Source organism: Acomys minous (assembly GCF_964271855.1).
Source record: "Acomys minous genome assembly, chromosome: 1".
Taxonomy (NCBI): Eukaryota; Metazoa; Chordata; class Mammalia; order Rodentia; family Muridae; genus Acomys; species Acomys minous.
In genome coordinates this window covers 28,157,457-28,176,378 of record NC_140483.1, presented here as the reverse complement: position 1 = coordinate 28,176,378, position 18,922 = coordinate 28,157,457, and the positions used below count along the sequence as shown (strand labels likewise).

The window sequence follows — 18,922 nt, the reverse complement described above, 5'->3', positions numbered from 1 at the left end:
CAGCTCTCTAATAATGTGGACCATGCCTTATTTTTCCTTGGTTTAATCATTGACTGTTACATGAAGATTTGAACGTAAGTGCTCAACTGGATACTTACTAAACTGATTTCAACACACACACACACACACATGCATGCACAAACACACACAACTACAAATGGATACATAACAAACTGTACTCTTTCCAGCAACCATTACAGAATTACAAACTTTCTCTCACGCTATCATAGGATCCAAACCATGCTTGAGGAATTGGCTGGTTTTCGCCTCCTGCCTATAGAGTGACTACTTCCTATCCAATAGCTCTCTGAGGCTCTGACTGCCTACACGGCTGGAATCGAGCTGTCTGACAAGGCAGCTGTAACTTCACACTCCACAGAACGTTTCCACAAAAACCGTCCCAAATACTAAATCTTTCATTAGTGGAAGAGCTGATTCAAGAGATTTAAATCAAGAAGTCTATGTAGCAGAATAATTCTGTTGAAGCAAATAGAAAGAAAAAAGAAAGAATTGTCCTAGTTGGATCCTTCCAGTGAAGCCAAGTCTGGGCACAAAGCATAGTGGACGCTGGGGGACCAGCTGAAAGGAGGGAATATTGGAAGTGAACCTGGAAGGTTCACCCCCATCTTAGTGTTGAAAGATTCTGCACAAGTGCACTGCTCTTTGAAGTTCATTGAGCTATCTCCTCTCTAGGACAACGTAAAAGTCCAAAGCAAATCACACTGGCCTTCCGAAGACTAAGACGTCTGCACCCGACGCTAACACCTGATTTCTGCCACCAACTCAGAAATATATTTTAGTGACAATGCCGTAGAACTACTGTGGGGTAGGGTGGTGGCACCCATCCCCGGCTGCTTCCTACTACATTTTGTTTTCATCTCTCCTCGGGCAACCCTTTCTGTCAATGGGTGTCTTCGGTTGACTTCGATGACTAAGTTCTTTTCATGATAGAAGTGAGTTCCTTCAGCTCTCTCCGTGGTGGCTCCTCCTTCTCCCCTTTACATCCTAGGACTCCTCGGGAATCATCCTTGTCCTCTGACTGCCACAACTCTACCTCTCTTCCATCTCTGGAAAAAACTTAATTTCACTGCTTCCACTACCATCAACTCCCACATGACACAGCTCTCCAGGTGCAGCCCATATCCTCCCCTCTGTTCTGTTCCCACGGGCATGATGACCTCTGAAGAACTCTCTTTGCTGTCTCAAAGCAGCCAAAGTTAATAGGACCAAAATCAAGTTGCCTTTACCACATCCCAATCCTCAGACACAGAAACAAAACAATAAGGCGAGACTCTATTCTTTCAGCACCTCTACCTTTCTCAATAATGCCAGCCAGGTCTGGGATCAACCGGGTGGGTGAGCATAAACTGTAAAACCATCTTCAGATGACAGCCTCTTCTCCCTGCTCTTTTCCATCACCTTTCTAGCATCAAATCTTACCAATATGCCACCTGAATATCTCATGGACCCCTGAGGTATCTCCACAGGTGTTTCTTCCCATTACAGACCTTTCATGTGCTGTTATTCCACATTCTAGAACATTCTTCCTTCTACCTAGATATTTAGATCAATGGTCATGAACTCAAGAAAGGTCAAAAATCTCCCATCACTGCTAAACTGCCGTAGGTCTGTTAACCTCTGCAGGTTTCTGTTGGTGGGATGGTGATTTGGTGGATATGCCTCTTCTAACACTGAAAGCTTCTGTAGACACTCACAGACTCTAGAATCCTCTGCAGAAAGTAGAAAGCACATCAGTTTTGTGCCACTATATCATCAGCACCAGCCATAGCTCCTTTCACCCAACCATTTCTCATATAAATATGTGTTTAATGAGAGGAATCAACAAATGAAGTATTTGGCACTGGGCGTGGTGGCGCACGCCTTTAATACCAGCACTCAGCAGGCAGAGGCAGGTGGGTCGCTGTAAGTTCAAGGCCAGCCTGGTCTACAAAGTGAGTCCAAGACAGCCAAGGCTACACAGAGAAACTTTGTCTTGAAAAACAACCAAAAAATTTTTATTTGGAGCAATGGTCACTGCCACTGAGGAGGTTCTGCAGGACACTGTTACCCATAGGCATCCTGATCACCTGGGACTGATTTCACCAAAATCTCTTAGGATTAAAAAGTAACACAAAGTATGAAGTAAGTCAATACCATGTTTTTATTCCTTATGTTAAAAATTATTAATATTCCTAAAAGTCTCTTCCGAAATGTTAATCTATGAGATATCTGGACATGGACACACACACACACACAGACACCTGTTTCAAGAAATGGCTGTGGAGGCCTACATTGCTGGGCTATGCTGGGAAATTTCCTTTAGACATTTATTTCCCAGTTTCTGGTCAAATCACCATACACCAATCAAAACCCAGAAAATCAATTCCACAGACTGGCTTTTGGAGAAAACTGGTGGGCCTCTGTGCAGAGAGAGGTGCCATCCAGAATGCTGACTGAGAACACTGCAATTACCTGGCAGCCTGAGTTAAACACCAGGCAGTTCTCATGTAAGCTGAAATCCAAACACAGGACTGTGGCTCTCAAGTAGACAGCCGGATTCACATCCTTTGAGGGTCTCCTAGCAACTCCTTGAGTCATGACAGGAGCCTGGCAACTGCTATAGTGAAAACATCTCCCCTGGAAAACAAAGATGTCTTGGTTTCTCAATCCTGTAGGAATGAAGTTGCTTTAGCAAAAGATCATTTGGATCCCAAAGCAATTAGAGAAAATATTTCTCTCCCTGAAGCTGAATTGAGGGTGCTGTTGCTTCTAAGACCCTCTGGCTAATGGGAAGTGGGGCCAGCAAGATGCAAACCTCACAGGGCTTTGGAAGCACACGTTAGGGAGATACCTCAGCTGTGAAGAACAGTAGAATTTGCATGTGAACTACAAGGATTCAGAGATGAATCAGAAGAGAACTGATTTCAAGCTTTGATTGAAAACCCTTATCTTGCAATAAAGACCTATGTTTCCTATACTTATTCTGCTATGGGCATAACTGTCTCTGAGAAGTCCTCATCACTAGGTGAGGAGGACATATAAACCATGGGAGGGAAGATATTACAGTAGTGGTGTGCTCTCTCCACAGTGTGGTTATGACACCCAGCCCACAGCTATAAAGCTAAAACAGCCATGACAAGTTGGCCAAATTATTAGTAGTTTTCATAAAAGGAAGCTAAAATTTGAGATGTTTAGAGACAGTGAGGTAGCTTAGCAGGTAGAAGCATCTGCTTCTGTATTCCTGAATCCCATCCTCAGAACTCACAGAAGAGCCAGTTCCTGGAAGTTATCCCTGATCTACACACAGCTATGTCACATAGGTAGCCACCACATGCACACACACACACACACATACCCACATACACACACATATGCACACACCACTCACCACACACGAACATATACACCACACACCATACACACACAAACCCCACATACACACATACCACACAGCACACACACACACACATACATACCACACAATACATACACACACATGTACACATATACACACATACACACACATCACACAATACATATACACACATACACCACACATACACATACATCATTATACACACATATATAATAATTATAGTAATAAAGTAAATATTTTTAAAACCTTGGCATATTTGGTGATTTTCCCCAAAGCCATGCAGCCACAGAAGTGGAACTGGAATCTGATTCCATATCTTTCCCTTCCTCTCAAACCACACACAGGCAAGGAAACAGCAATTGCCTCCTGCCCTTGTCCAAAGCACTCCCAGATCTCTCCAAGTCATGATTCTCTGCTCAAGATCAAGGCTAAATTCTATTCCTTGGCTCTCATGGAGCATGAGGAGCTACAGCCCTGGTGCAAGATTCTGATTCATAATTGCTGGGTAGTCCTGACTACAGTCTTTTTTTTTCTTTTAAGAAAAAAAATATGTGTGTGTGTGTATACATTCACACACACACACACACACACATATGGCACAGACAACAATAAGGACCACATTATTCAGAGTGGTTCTTCCCGTAAAGAATGCACAATCGAATGAGGGCATGAATAAGATGCGCACATAAACAACACAAGTGAAATGGAGATGACCGTGGGCTTTGTGCAGAGAGTGCGGTTTGTACACAAGATCTCCAGGATACAGAATCCTTCCAACTACATTCCCACTAGCCTAGAACTTGTCCGTTGCATGAGCAAGGGTAAGCAAACTTAAACCCAGAGGCTGCTAATTCAGCTAGTCTAGCTAACTGGCTTGCTCAGGGGATCCCCTGTCTCTGCTTCCCAAATACTGGGATGATAGTCAGGCCACCACGCCACCGAGCATTTACACAGGTGATGGGGGATCTAAACTACAATTCCCACACTTACACAGCAAACATTGAGTCATTTCCCCAGCCCAAGACATATCATCATATATGTGTGTGTTTATACATGTGTGTGATATAGTATGTATATGTATGTGTATATAGAGATATACGTACTGTTAAAACATAATTTGATAATCAAACTATTAGCAATTAGAAGATCCTTCCTTGTCTTCATTTGTGTGGAGCAAAGAAAAGGGTGAGCAGATTTAAACATAATTTCTCATTGTTAAATATTGTCACCTTGTCATATAGTGGGACATCAGAATTATCTCTTTTCTAACTGTAATGTTTAATCTGCTGATCAACATTCCACCTTTCCCCACCTCACCCAACCTCCTGCATTTTTGAGTCTGACCTTTTTAGATTCCACATATTAAATGAAGTCATGTGGCATTTGTCTCTTTGTGCTGGCTTACTTTATGTAACATAATGCAGTCATTGTACTGGTAGTTTCAAAACAGTTGAGAGGGAGGCATTTAAATGTTTCACACATTAAAAAAAATTGAATATTTGATGTGGTTCATGTGCTAGTAAATGTCAAACTATTACTTTGCAACCCATCAGTAGATGCAATTATTTGCCAATTAAAAATCACACTAGAATCTACTCTTTCAGCAATCTGTAAGTATCCAATACAGTATTGTCAAATATATCCTCGCCTCATTCATTGGGTTGCTAACATTTATCTTTCATAATGACAGCTTTGTACTTTTTTGACTGACATCATCCATTTTTCCTCCTTCCAGCTTCTGGAAACTCCCATGATCACCTGCTTCTGTGGTCTGGACTATTCTAGATGCCACATATAAAGGAGGTGTTCATCCTCCCCTCTTTGTATAACCCCAGGTCCACTAACACTATACATCTTTTGTTCAAATAGCTAAAACATTCTGTGGATCTGCATCAAGAAACACTAAAATCACAACTCTCAGTGTTCAGCTAGCCTCTGACATGCATATGTCAACAGTTGTGAATAAGAGACCCATTTACGCTTGCTTGCCAGGTTAGCAGAAAGCATGTTCCTGGGCTAACTTGTGGGGGAATTTCAAATCTACTGACTGGCAAATCGCAAATAAGGTTGGCTTCCCTAAGTGGTCAACACCAAGAACTAGAGCTCCCTAACTGTGGCTTGTATTTGTACCTTTTTTAAATAACCCAGCTTTGAAAGGTTGTTAGAAACCAATGGAAAAAATCTGCACACAGACTAAGTATTGACTGGTAGTGGAAAATTATCATTTACTTTGTTAGATTAAAATGGTAGTGTGAGCTGGGTGTGGCAGCAAATGGCTGTGATCCCAGCACTCACAAGGTGCCTCAATTCCAGGTCCAAGGAATTGCATGCCTCTTCAGACACCAAGTACACACAAGGTACATAAACACACAGCAGGCAAAGGCACTCATACACAAAATAAAATAAGAAAAAAATTAAAGGATGCATGTTCAGTAGAATTAAAATAGAATGTCTTCAGTGCTGAGGGTGTGGCTTAGCTGGCAAAGTGTTTGCCAGGCAAGTATAAAGCCCTGGGTTCAATCTCCATACCCAAATGAATGAGGCATGGTGACACATGCCTGTGAAGCCAGCAATACAAAGGTAGGGGACAAGAGGATTAGAAGTCCAAGTTATCCTCAACTACATAGCAAGATTTTAGCCATCTTGGGCTACCTGGGACCCTACCATAAAACAAACAAAAAAAGCAATAACAAAAAAAACCCAGTGTCTTTACTTCAAAAGTCTTTAGCAAAGTAGAGCATGGTAGAATTAATTTAAGACCTGGAATCCCAGGACTGGGAGTAGGGGAACTGTACAGAGGCAGGAGAATTACCATTACCACACATTCTAGTCAGGCCAAGACTACATAGTGAGACCCTATTTCAAAAAAAATAATATTTTCAGTCAAAATAAAACTGAAAAAGAGGTTAATATACATTGTAAAATACTAATAATTAAATGTAATATGTAGATGAGTTAATTTCACTATTCTCTTTCTACTTTTCAAAACATTCTAAATATTAATAGTAATAGTATTTTAAGAGTTGTGGTAGCAAGGACCAGAAAAAGCAATCCAGTATTTATATGATTGGCCTTTTATGGACCCCTCTCTTATATGGTCTGATTTTACTGTGATGTTAAGAAGTGAAATGTTGCCGGGCATGGTCGCTGTTGGTGGTGGTCTGCTTTCCTGATCAGATGGGACAGTGTCCAGGAAACCCACAACTCCAAGGGCTGGGAAGGTATCCCAGCTCTGAGGTGGAGCAGCATCCCAAGGGAAGGGTGTCTGAGTCATGGCACAAAATGTTGTTGCTTGGTTAGCCCTCCTGGTACTCAGGACTTGGGGCCCAGAAATCACACAGCTCTGAGGTAGGACAGTGTCCCAAGGGCATCCTGAGGCACTGGAGCCTAGGAACCACACAGCTCTGAGAGGATTCTTCCTCTACAGAGACATTGCAGCTCCCAGGGGAGGGTTACCCCAACCCCTGAGGAGCTGAGGAGCTTAGGAGCCTAAGCCCCACTCCATCTCCAGTCAAGGTAGCTCCCAAAGGAAGGTTTACCCACCCTAGCTGAGCTAAGGAACTGAGGGGCCTAAGCTCTACCCCTAATCTTTTTTCTTCTCTTCTTCATTGCTTCACACCAGGAAGTAAATCTCTCAAAAAACATTGGACAGGCTGCCTCAGCTCCCAGAGGGCATCAGGGAACTGAGCAGACACAGCCTTTATAGAGGGTTTCTTAGGGGGTGGGGCTTTCTAGGGTAGGGGATTTCCAGAGTGAGGATTGATGGGATTTCAAGTCCTGAGAGTAAAGAGCTCAGGGATTGGTGGGGTCTTGTCTAGACTTTTCACCCCAAATTAGCATAATCTGGGATAAGTCCTACTGAGGGACCACAGTTAGGGAGGTCTGGGGTAGAAGCTGGGCTGCTGGAGCTTTCTCGGGGTGGGGGGGGAGGGGGGTCTGGCCACTTTTTCCTTGAGGGGCAATAAAGTTTACAAAGTATACAAGATATACAATATTTACAGAGTCCTCAGCAAGAGAGCCTTTCCCTGCAGCATGAGTAGCTGAGAGGTGCTGCCCTCATGGACAGCTCCTGTGAAGGCAGTAGGCATTCTAAGACAGGAAAGGTGTCTGTTCCCATCATAAGCAGTCGGATGAGGCAGGAAAAGCCACTGTGGACAGCTCCCACTGAGCAGCCAACAGGAGCTGCCATTTTGTCTCTTCCTGTCTCCATAGTCCCAGAGCAGGAAAGAGCAGCTGGCAGTGTGCCACTAAAGCTTTAGTGATCTGCTGCTCAGGGACTAAACACAGCTCTTAGGAGCAGGAAGTCTATCTGGCTACTCTTACCCAAGTGGGGGAACAGGAGGTGGCTTGGAGGGGCAGACCTGTGGCAATGAGGTGGGCTGCTATCTCCACCCTGACCTCTGCTGCAGTGACAGAGGCCCTACAGTAGCGCACACCTTTAATCCCAGCACTTGGGAGGCAGAGGCAGGCCGATCTCTTTGAGTTCAAGGTCAGTCTGGTCTACAAAGCAAGTCTAGGACAGCCAGGGCTCTGTTAAACAGAGAAACCCTAACTGAGAAAAACCAAAAAGAAGAAGAGGAGGAGGGCGGGAGAAGAAGTAGAAGTGGTGAAATGCCAACTTTTCTAGGATTTTTGAATCTCCACTTCACAGCATCGTAGGTGCAAGTTTAGACCTTGGGTTAAGGGACTCCCTCGGCCTTGCTTATAAAGTCCTCTCTGCAGCTAAGGCCTCCACTTCCTGGGAGTGACACTGGATCGGTCCAAAGGTGCTCTGTCCATTGTCCCTTCTGAATCACTGTGATTCTGAGTGTGTTTCCCAGACTGCAATAGGAAGATTCAGTATTATCTTGTTACTAAACAAGTCTTTTATATATGATGGAGAAGCTCAAGACAATCCCTTCATAAAAATGTTGAGGGCCTCTCTGATGGAAGTAGATAGCTTTAAAGCAGCTGGACAGGAAAGAGGCGAGCTCTCCTGTGACCACAGCATCTGACTATTTGAAAACAAAAACAAAAAATAATGCTTAGAAACTCATGTAAAGTTGCTTCTCAACAAACCTTCAGTTTTCAAAAACACAGTATCTGTGATTCATAATAAAGCAAATCACAATGAAACAATGTACATCTGTTTCTGCAACATATGGCAGTAAAAATAAGAATTATTTTTACAAAATACCTGTCTCAGCAACTGTGTGTTACTTCTAATGAAATCCCTGATCTCAGGATTTGTGTGTTACTTCTAATGAAATCCCTGTCTCAGGAGTTGTGTGTTACTTCTAACAAAGTCCTGTCTTGAGCTTCTATCAGGACTGACATTGCGCAAAGGTCAGTCAGCTATGTTATGAATGAACTGATATTTGCAGTTCTGAAACAAGGACCTTGATTGGTCCCTGCATCCTTTTAAAACAGCTTGAGGATTTGGACTTTTGGCAAAATGAAACAGAAAGCAGAAAATATTCTTGATGTGGTCATCAGACATTTATACTATAGAAGGAGGGAGAGAGAGAGAGAGAGAGAGAGAGAGAGAGAGAGAGAGAGAATGAACACAATGTCTTACTTCTTTTATAATGACACTAACCCCATTCATGAACTAGCTGCTTCCTAAAGCCTTCTGTGCATCACACTGGAAGCCAGGGCTTCACAATACAAAGCTGGGGGCACACAAATAGTATGTAGCACTGTGATGCTATGACAAACAAGGACAGAGCTGACTGCATGGGAACCATGCAAAAATGCAAAATTTTCTAAGTGCATTACAGAAGAGAGAGACATGTGTGCCTGAGATATGAGAAGGCTCTGAAGATGGCTGGATGATGACAGAGAGCCTGTTGACTGCAGAAGAGAAAGGCATCAACAGCATGCACAGGTCTGCATACGTTCAAGGTAGAGGGGATCTCAGCACTGAGAGGAGGGAAGCGGACACAATCTCCCATGGCTAATCAGTAAACTATCTCCAACTGACAACTAAAGTCATTTTCTCCAATGAGGTCTCACTGAGTATATAAGCCATACTTAAGGACAGGCCCCATGCCCAACAGTTAAGACGGCCAACACAAAATGAACTCAATGGTAAATTTGTAGACTTTTGTCTCATATTGTTTTGTTTGGGCATTTTTATCTTACTGGTCTTCTGCCCACATGTAATGGTTTCTGATTCTGTATTTTTACAGGTTTTAGTTTTTCATGCCTTTTGTTTGTTTTTATTCTGGCTTGTTTGTTTTTTTTAATTTACCCACTTGTTTTCTAAAGAGACAATGAAGGCACAGAGTTGGATGGGTAGAGAGCTGGGGAAGACCTGGGAGGAGTTGGGGGAGAGGAAATCATGATCAAATATAACAAAAAAATTTTTTTTCAATTTAAAAAATTCATACTGTAAGGTCAAGGGTCAAAATGGTATCCAACATGGGGTGTTCAACCTTCAGAGGAAGTTTTAAATAGAAACCAAGGGTAGGAGTTTAGTCCTCTCACCCAAGGAGTCACAACCCAGCTGTAAGTGAGAGAGTGAAACAGCAGGGCCTCTTCTCAGCCCTCTAAGACAAAGCATTTCATACAGTTACTGAGATGTCTACCAAGATTCAGGGGAGCAAAATATTCAGAGCAACTTTGTACAAGTGACTGTAAAATCCAATCCTTGGTTTCCTGACCGAGGAACCACAGATGCTGATAACTGGAAACACAGAGAGACTACTGTAAAAAGAGGACATGAAAGAGGATAAAATCCCTGTCCGTTATTTTGCAATCTGGACTGCAGTATTGTATTGCTTGTACCCCATTCTTGGGGATAACAAAATAAAGAACAAACCAACAAACAAAAACCCCATACATCTCAGCAGTGAACTCTACAGCTGCTCCGCCTTCCTTGGTCCTGACACCGCTACAGACCCAGGCTCACACAGGGCTGGCCCTCTTGAGCAATCTACCAGGAACTTAGAGCCTTCCCCACTGTTCCTCATCCCATGGCCCTTTCTGCCCACTGGGGTCCAGCCAAGCACCCCCATGTGTGTGGGTTGCTGATACCTCTACACCAGGGTTTGCCTTTCCCCAACAACCCCTTAGTTTTTTAATTTAACCTTCTCAGTAGAATGACTCAGTGTAATTGACCAGTGGCCCCTTTATGGTGAAAAGTTAAAACAGTCCCAATTTCTAGAACTGGAGCAATTGCAGCTAGGACATACAGAACTTTCAGTGAGTCCTTAGAATCCTCTATTTTTGTGATTCAAAAAGAAAGAAGAAAAAAGAAAAAGAATAAATTCCAACTGTCACATGATATCCAGGGCACAAATGCTACCATGAAAGCAATAGGGACCTCCAGTAAGGGCTCCCAGCCCCTAGCATGATTCCTCAAGGGCATTATATTATACTTGAGTTAAAAGACTGCCGTTCCTCTGTACCTTCATCCTAATGATAAGAAGTGTTAGCATTCTCTGTTATTACTTTAAATAACCAGCATTCAATGACCTGATATCAGTGGCACGTTTTACCATGAGGGATGAACAATAGCCCCAATGTTGAGTTTCAGTGTCAGGGGTCTCTGCAACCTCCACAGGCCTGCAGAGAGATCACCTACAGGAAGCAGAAGGCAGTTCAGTTCAGCACAAGGCAGTAGCAAGCACTAGTTCAAACTTCAAGTCTGACCCCAAGTGGTTTACTTTAGGCATATTTAAGCTCAGCACAATTTGGTGAAAACTTAATCTGGTGATAACTACCTAAGTCCCTCATATACAACAAAGCATACACTTAAATAAGTCTCCTTGAGAAACAAAGTAAGCTAAATACAGATCAAATGTAGCTACATCAAAACTCTTTGCAAAGTCCATAAAGATGAGTTCTATTGATTGACAAAAGCAACCTTATGATAAGGGTCTGGGGGAGGGTCCATTGTGGTCTCCAGCCACACAGAGAGTGCAAAGGTCACCAGGCCAAAAAGCATGTTAATCCCCAACCCCTGCCTTCTGGGCAGAGAACAGGAATTGCATTCCTTCCCGTGAAGGGACAACAAAGAGCCCGTGCCCCTACAACACAACAGAATCCAAATGCTATTATTTTTTAAAAAAAAAATTTAAGCTCAGAAAAAAAGTAGAAAGAAGACCTCAGAATGTGAACAGCAGTTCTCTCTAAACGGTGGGAATATAATATTATTTTCTTACTTTGTCTCTTCTACAATGCACATGTCATCTTCAAAGTCAGGAAAATAATTTCAGCTGGAGGAGCTGGTACTCAGAAAAAAATAAAGCCAGCTTTTCATCTCATACAAGACCAAGGAAGGAGTCTGTACATGAAGACAGAAATGCCTGGAGGAAGGAAGAAAGCAGGGCCTGTTAGGGAGCCTGCGCCAGATAAACAATGCGAGTCAAATCAAGAACTCGGTAATTAGGAGGCTGCAGTGGCTGAGCTTGGTTGCCAGTCTGACCACATCTGGAATTGCCTAAAACCCAAGCAGCTGGGCACTCCTGAGAGCAACTTTCCCAACATTTGAGGTGGGAAGACCCACCCTAAGTCTAGGCCACACTTTCTGGTACCAGCTCACTTAAAAGGATGTGGAAGAAGGGAGCTTTTGCTTTGCCTACTTGCCCTCACTCTCGCTAGCAAGTTCATCTGTCCCGTTGCTGAGGCATTCCTTCACTGGTGGTGGAACCTGCTGATTAGGGATTCCAAGGCAGACTGAACCTCAGCTGATACATCAAGCCTGGTGGACTGAGCCAACTTCAAGATTCTTGGCCTTTCTTTTGGACAGCCATTGTTGGACTAGCTGGGCCACACAGCCTATGAACCACTCTAATAAGTCCCCTTGTAAAACATATATTCAGGTTGGAGAGATGACCCAATAGTTAAGAGTGCTGGTTGCTTTTCCAGGGGACCTGAGTTCAATTCCCAACACCCATACACTGGCTCACAACCATCTGTAAATCTAGCTCCAGGGGATCCAAGGCCCTCTGCTGGCCCCTGCCTCTGTGGACACCAGCTATTCATGTATGCACAGACATACATGTAAGCCAAGCACTCAACACAGAAAATAAAATAAAAATAATTTTAAAAATAAAATTATCTATAATAGATATATTAGTTTTACATATTAATATGTACATAATTATGCACATATAGTTTATTCTATCAGTTCTGTTCCTTTAAAGAACCCTGACAAAATATGGAAGTTTTTCCGCAAGAAGACAAGTCTCTCATTGGGCAAAACAGACACTTGCTAACTTTTGTTCATTTTAGAATTTTAGCACCGTTTAAATGAGAAGCATCTGGAAGAATGATGCTGAAATTAATCTGTGGTTCCACTTTTTCCAATTTTAACAAAATCATTAGAAGTCCACAGCCTCTACAGCAGCTGATTAATTTTAATAAGCCGAGTGGGGCAGGCCTCTTGGTTTTCTGGCAATTACTCCCAGCCACCCTCACAACAGCTGCCCATCATTGGCGATGCATTTGCCCTGCAAATTAAGTACTCAACAGTAGCTCAGAGTTCATATCCAGTCGACGGGCTTAGCTCTCTCATCCGAAAAAGGAAGACATGACTTGGACATCTGAGAGCAGCCACATCCTAGGAATTCAACAGTCCCTGACACCAGCAGGGGGCTCCTGCTTTTCCCAGTGGGCTTCCTAGCTTTCTATTAAAACGATCCAAGGTTGGGGAAACCAAAGCCTGGAGAAGTGAACTGACGTGTCCCCAAAGTCTCACAGCTGGTTGGTGTGACAGTCAAGGAGAGAATCCAAGCCTACAGCTAGGAGGCGTCTCCCCCTCATCACCCACTTTGGCAGAAAGAGCAGCACCCTGCATTTTCCAGCACAATTACTGAAGATGCCCCACCCCCAGGACTGAGCAAAACATCACCCGAGGAGAACATGGAAAAATAAAAGGAACTAGCCTTAGGAGCCTTGGTCCTGGTATTTCAGAGCAAAAACTCCTGGATAAACTTCTCTAAATACTTTCTAAAACCCATTTCTATCTTGAGGCTGTTTTGCTTAAGAGGTGTCAGGTGCCACATATTTATCACCAGCTTTACAAAACAGCACATTGCCATAGCCTTGTCAACAGACAGGGTAATAAAAACAAAAAGTCCCTGAGCGTTCGAATGTGACAGGGTACATCAAGCCTCACACACTAAGCTCACATTTGCTTTGGCAAACTGATGAAGAAAACACGTAAAGAGTTAGACATGAGAGCCCAGGAGGCAGAGTGTCTGCGGACCTCGCAGAGCGCTGGTAGGTGAGCGTACGGCTAGAGAAAGGCCTGTCCTTCCTCAGCTGAACCTGTTTCTTTGACTGTGAAATGGGAGTAAGCCCTTTTTTGCTTATGTGATCATTCTTTCAAATTAAAAAGATAGTGCTTATGTAAAGCAAGCAGCATAGAATTGAACATATAGCCAATCTTTCATAAGTAAAGACTAACGTAATTCTAGAAAATAGTACTCAGTTGTGGCACTAAAAAGAGAGATAATATTTCCATTTTCCATAATATTATTTAGTTCCAGAGAAAAGTTTCAGCTACAAAAAAATAACGGTGATGGTGATGGTGGCGGTGGTAGTGATGACGATGACGATGACGACGACGACGACGACGACGACGACGACGACGATGATGATGATGATGATGATGATATGACCAGAATGACATTGCTGAACTAGAGAGAGCTATATCATTGTATCATGCCCATAAACTGCAACGTCAAGTGACACATAGCAGTTTGAAGTGTAGTGACAACTTTGGTTACTTTAAAAACACAGACATGTTATGTGAATATGTTTCTGTGGGATATAGGGCTGCTTCAGATCGTCCACAGCAGCTAAGTGCCCTGTGGCCTGACAGGGGTGTGATTTTTGACAGCTGCAGATAGTTTATGTTTGGAATTCTGGGGACTCTTCAAAGGGTATATAAATGTCAGAGCCACGAGAGGCGTGGTGGCTGCTCCTCCCCTGCTGTTGCTGGTTTGCTGCTGTTGCTCGTAGGAGGTAACCCTGAAAGCAGCTTGGCGCCCCTAGTCAGCAGGAAGTGGTCTAATGAGGTAGACACCCCCTCTGTCCTTCTTTCTCTCCTACCTAGTGTTGGGTAGTTGGAAGGGACTGGGGTGGAAAAGGGTGGTAGGAAAAAGAACCCAATTAAGTAACTAAAAGTTACTGAAGTCATTTGTAAGACTGAGAGCAACTTCCTTCACCCACCTCCTTTCTTGGAAGGGAAGGTTTCACAGAAGCAGTGACCGTAGGTAGTACATACCTTGTCCCAAACCATAGAGACACCCCCAGACCTTGGAGAGGGCAGGACCCACACCTCCACTGACAAAATTCATTTTTTTTTTAAATAATACTGAAGAGACCCTGGAGAAAGGCACCGACTCGCTCCTTCAGAGTCTGTACTAGTTAGGGTTATTATTGCTGTGATGAAATGCCACAGCCAAAAGCAAGCTGGGATGGAAAGGGTTTATTTGGCTTACACTCCTACATCACTGTTCGTCCTTAGAGGAGGTCAGGTCAGGACAGGAACACGGAGGGAAGAACTAATGCAGAGACCATGGAGGGGCGCTGCTGACTGCCTTGCTCAGCCTGCTTTCTCATGGAACCCAAGACCACCAGCCCAGAGGCCGCACTGCTCACCGTGGGCTGGGCCCTCTTTCATTGATCATTAATTTTAAAAGATGCTCCTTGGGGGCCTCCCCTTCTCTGAGAAGGAGAGAGGGTAATGGGGGGCAGGAGATGTGAGAGTAAAGGGTTCAGCTTCTTCTGGTGCCAACTCTTAACTTTGTGATAATACAAGAAAATATACATTATAGCTAATGCCGTCCCACTGCACTCCGTGGGGTGATATGTTTCCCAATAAATATTTAAGATGTGCACAAAATATGATTACAGTGGTTATGGAGGACACTCACCATTATCAACATTAGCCATTTTTTTTTTAAATCTGCACTTTTTCATTCTAATCTTTCCTGCTGACCCAAAACAAAGCAATTGCTCTCACACACTTTGGGGTTACCGTGCTTTCCCAGCATCTGTTCTTTTCAGACTTAGTCCATCTCCTCTATGGCTAGCAAAGCACGGGGATGTTACGTGGACCTCCCAGATCCTGCACCCTCATGACGCTCATGAGCTCCTTCCTCCCTCCACACCCTTAAGCACAGGGCATAGCACTGAAAGAAGCCATGGCACACCTAGCCTGGGGATAAGGAAGGAGACTTCTAAAGAATGATGCAGGACTCAGAAGATGGCCCAGTCAGCAAAGTGCTTGCTGTGCAAACATGAGGGCCTGTGCTTGACCCCAGCACCTATGTAAAAAGTCTCAGTGAGGACTGTTTGTAATCCCAATGCTGGAGCAGTAAAAACACGTAGATCCCTAAGACTCACTGGATAGCCAGGCAACCTGATGGTGAACCCCCAATTCCAATGAGGGATCCTGTTTCAGTAAGCAAGGTGGGCAGTGCCTAAACAACAGCAACCCACAGTAACTTCTGGACTCCATATTTATGCACTTGCATATGCAAAGCCACCTGCACACACATCCATACGCACACACACACACACACACACAAGCACACCCTTCCACACACACACACACACACACACACACACACACACACAAGCACACCCTTCCATACACACACAGATACCCACATCAAAGGAATGAATGTCGATTCACTACAGAGAATTGGTGAAGCGGTATTTGTTTTCTATTGTTCTTCCTTTGTTTGGGAGGTTGCTGGGTGTCTTTTTGTTTTGATTTGGTTTGGTTTTTAAGATAAGGTCTCACTGTGTGTCCCTGGCTAGCCTGGAACTTGCTATGTAGACCTGCATGCCCTCAAACTCACTGAGATCTACTTGCCTATGCCTCCCCAGTGCTGGGATTAAAAGTGTTTTATGCTAACTTCAAGTTCTATTTAGACAACAAATCACTGACCGATGAGGAGTGAACCATTGATTTGTTAACTCAATAAGGGAACTGTTTCCTCAGATTCAGGCATTAGTTTGGGGACATATGATCAGAAAATGCCAGGTACCTGTGGTTAGGCGGTAAAAGAGGCAAAAAGACTGTCGGGAGTACAAAGGGTTAAGGCTGAAGACATAAAATGCTGCCATCTACCCTTTTGTTCCATCTCCTACTTCCTCAGTAGCAATGCCTGTTCCACCCCCCTAAGGCCCAACCAACCAACCCTCTTATTCACTCCCAAGGTCTTGTATTCTTCACAACAATGAAAATGAAGGCCAGGTACTTTCAGCCTCTTGGGTCCTCACACCTACTCTTTCTCTCTTCTCTATGACACAAGGGGAAAAAATGTCTCTTCTCCAGTCTGGGGTGAGCCTCACAGCCATGCTCTAAATCTATCTGCCGCCTCTTCCTCAGACCTCTGTTTGTCACAGTCTCGGGATTGCACATTTATATGTGCCCCATGTTTGCTCGCCTTTAACAAAGGAAAATTTCCCTTAACACAATCCCATTTCTTTACTACCGTATCTCTGGTTTATCTGGTTTCATTGAGGGGTTGGGCTTTCTTTTATGTAGCCAGACTCCAAATCTACTTATTGCTTTTCTCCTTCCTCTGCTATCTTTTTGCACCACAGTCATGTTCACTTAGCACTGTGGCCTGATGTTACGGCCGTCCAGTTGTAAGATGTTGAAACTGACCCCCTGACGCAGTGCTATTTGGAGGTGGGCCTTTGAAAGCCAATGAGGTTAGAAGAGTTGGGCTTCATGAATGAAGCCCCTTACCTTCCATCATGTGAGGACACAGCTAGTACGTGTCATCAGGGAACCAGAAAATGGACCCACTGTAGACACCAAACCTGCCAGTGACTTGATCTTAGCGCCCTTCCCTCTAAGAACCCTAAGAAGTACGTTTTCTGCTGTTGATTTTCAAATCTGCTCAGATCTTGGTGTTTTGTTAGAGTAACCCAAATGGGTTAAGACACTTACATGTGAATGACTCCCTTTTAGGCCCAGACCCAAATAGCCGATCACTACAAGCCATTGTCACTTGCCTTTCTCATGGGTACTATAAACACCAGGGCTGCTGAACTATCTTTCGGCACTCTTCAAATCTTGGCCTCGTAGTATCCTTCTGCTAAGGCCCTCCAAACACCTCCCAACTCAAAGCAGAAACTGACAGCTACTTCTCCTTCCACACTGGAGCTGATCCAGTCCCATCCCCCAGTCTACACCCCAGACATCTCTTAGATCTGTTTCTATTTGTCTTTTCTTCCACCACCCACTAACTGCTGACTGAAGCGCTCGCACATATCTTACACCATCCAGTCCATTCTCGGCAGCATGATCTTTAGAAAGATACAGATCTGAATGCTTCACACTCTTGCTCAAAAAAATGCTTGGATGATTTCTCAGTGGTCTTGGGGAAAACACCCCAAAGGCCTTCTAATAGTGTGGTGACTGGAGTCCTATTTTGGAACATATGCACACCTCATACACTTTTTTGCCTTTTGCTTTCTCTACAAAATAAATTTCTCTCTCGATAGCCAGAAGCAACCATCTGCTCAAAGAATGATCTGGATTGCGAGGGAAAAACACAAAGAAGACGGTGGGGGTGCGGGGGAGGGGCGGGAATGTGCATGTTCCAAGTTTAGATTTTCAAAATGCTATTTTACAGCAAGCTACTAGCTGGGTTAGACAAGATTTTCTGAATTCTTTTACTCCCCACCCCTACAGCCACCCCCTTGGCTTAATCCATGATCAAGTCTGGATGTCTAGACCATTGAATTCCCCCAAAGTACAAAGAAGGATGCCCTTCCACATTCTACAAGGCGTCAGGTGCAGTGAACTGCTCATGGCGTCCAACAGCTCCTCCTATCCAATAAGCAAGTCAGTGGACTAACAAGAAATAAGGGCTTTTTCAGACCATGGCCACTGAGGGAGGATTGTTTTTCCATTCATTGCTAGTACTGTGGTGTGGGTGTGTGTTTACGTGCATGCATGTATGTATGTATATATATTTTACATGCATATGTGTGGATGGGGTACATATATAAAGACAAGAATGGGACACAAAATTGAGGCACCATCTGATGTCCGACAATAAATTTTCTAAATCAACATCAGAAACAACATAAGTGCTACAGAAAGATTGGAAGGAAAGCGTCGTCTCTCAACAGGGCTGCTACCCAAGCCCCTCTCCTTAAACCTGTAATTCAAAAGGCTAGTTGGAATAATTTTTTGTCTCTGCAAAAGCTTTAATAAAATTTAAATGCTTTGGGAAGGGAACTACTTAAGCTTCTGTCGCTGTATTTGAAGAGGATTAGAAGAGATAATTAAGAAGGGCCTGGAAAAACAGACTGTGGGTTATGGGTGGTGGACAAGACAGGACAAGAGGAGCCGAAACTGTGCCGAGAGAAAGTGCGGCAAAGGTGAGCTCTCAACAGCATTCACACTGTTTGTGTGTACAATCCTAGTGGGCAACTGCCTCTCAAGAAACATGCTGCAGATCACTGAGACAAATGAGTGATCTCAGGCTGGAATAGACCAAAAAGCAAAGGAGCTAGCCCGGTTTCCTGATTGAGAATAAACAAACAGTGGTTGGCCTGGAGAGATGGCTCAGTCATATA

The 18,922-nt window shown here is 43.8% G+C and overlaps 1 protein-coding gene across 1 annotated transcript in view; it reads right to left on the bottom strand.

The window, feature by feature from the left end:
* The window catches only part of LOC311600691 (uncharacterized protein), a 71,127-nt gene extending 60,194 nt beyond the window's left edge, over positions 1 to 10,933 (bottom strand). Inside the window, exon 1 of the transcript XR_014780312.1 lies at positions 10,835 to 10,933. The gene's annotated coding sequence lies outside the window, so the exon portion shown is untranslated. The remainder of the gene's footprint in view (positions 1 to 10,834) is intronic.
* Between the last annotated feature and the right edge of the window lie 7,989 nt (positions 10,934 to 18,922).